This window comes from Anomalospiza imberbis, unplaced genomic scaffold (genome assembly GCF_031753505.1).
Source record: "Anomalospiza imberbis isolate Cuckoo-Finch-1a 21T00152 unplaced genomic scaffold, ASM3175350v1 scaffold_382, whole genome shotgun sequence".
Classification (NCBI taxonomy): domain Eukaryota; kingdom Metazoa; phylum Chordata; class Aves; order Passeriformes; family Viduidae; genus Anomalospiza; species Anomalospiza imberbis.
In genome coordinates, this window is record NW_027099997.1 from 1 (window position 1) to 1,405 (window position 1,405).

The 1,405-nt window shown below is 50.1% G+C and overlaps 1 long non-coding RNA gene across 1 annotated transcript; it reads right to left on the minus strand.

The window, feature by feature from the left end:
• Positions 1-281: 281 nt before the first annotated feature.
• On the minus strand, positions 282-938 carry LOC137466664 (uncharacterized). The gene is made up of 2 exons (XR_010995261.1): positions 847-938; positions 282-732 (listed from the first exon to the last, which is right to left on the minus strand). It is a non-coding gene; the product is annotated as an uncharacterized lncRNA (long non-coding RNA).
• Between the last annotated feature and the right edge of the window lie 467 nt (positions 939-1,405).

Below are 1,405 nucleotides of genomic sequence, written 5' to 3' on the forward strand. Positions count from 1 at the left end.
AGGAAATGTGGGGGGCTGCTGCCCTGTATCTCCACACCTTCCCCTCTCGTTTTGCAGAGGCGTCAGTGAACCAAGAATTTGCTGATTGTTCAGGGGAGAAAGGAGGGGCTACTTTGATTCCAGAGGCAGGTTTGTCATTGCTGCTATCCAAGCTCTCAGTTGCATCATCAGGAGCACACAGCAGCCTGGAGGGTGGGGAATGCTGGATCTGTACCACTGTGTGCTCATCCTTCACCTTAATGTGGAGCTGCCCCCAAAGTGGCCATGTATCACTTTTACAGTTCTCCTGTTGGGTATATCTTGGAGCAGCTGTTATATGTGGCTTTTCATGGTGATCCTGTGGGAAGCAGCCATTTGCCTGCTGTGATATCCTCACAACTAATACTAACTCCTATTTCTCTTTGGTTTTATTAGGTTTTTTTTATCTATTTGTTTGATTGGTTTGCGTGGGTTTGTTTGTTTGGGTTTTTGTCCGTTTTGGTTTGAGCTTTATGTTTGCTTTTTTATGAATGACTGGTGAAGTTGGCATAGCCAAACTCAAGAAAATGTAAACCAGGCTTGACTTTCCAGAAATTATTTTTGGCCGGGTTTAGCTGCATCCTCCAGGCTCAGGATCACCGGTGTATTTGCAGGTTTTGCTCTGCATCATCAGCCTGCCCAGACTCTGCTTGGTGTTTCACAAATGGAGAAGACAATGGATATTGTGCCAAGCTTCCTTGCAAACAGCAACACCTGCATCAGCATGACAGAAAAGAAGGAAAAAAAAAAAAAAAAGAAAATATTCACCAGTTAGAACAGAGCCAGTGTCCCACCATCTTCCCCTCCACTGTTATTATAGAGGCGAACCTGGGCCTAAAGCTTCCACCTCTCAGTTCCTGATGCTATTTGACTTCAGCCTTGACTCCCCCTGATCTACCTGACTGCCGTCCAAGTGGGGCTGGGGATGCTCAGCCTGGAAAGAGGAGACACTGGGGAGGCCTCACTGCAGCTCTGCAGGACTGGAAGGGTCCCACAGGAAAGACGGGGACAGTGTTCAGCCAGGCCCGTGGCAACAGGACAAGGGGGGATGGCTTTCAACTGCAGGAGGCTGATTGAAGTTGGATCTGAGGAAGCTGTTCTTTTACACGGAGGCTGCTGAGGCACTGGCCCAGGCTGTGGATGCCCCATCCTTGGCAACAGGGCTGTGAGCAGCATGGGCTGGGGAAGATTGCTCAGCTTGGGACAAGATGCTCTTTAGATCCACTGTGATGTCACAGATGTGATGTTCCAGCAGGAACCTCCAGCGTCCAGCAAAGAGCACAACACAACCACTGGCCCTTGTGTCAGCCCACCCTGTGCCAGCCCTCGTGCCAGCTCACCCTTCACCATGCTCCCTGTCACCCTTCTCGTCACCTGCGCCCTGATA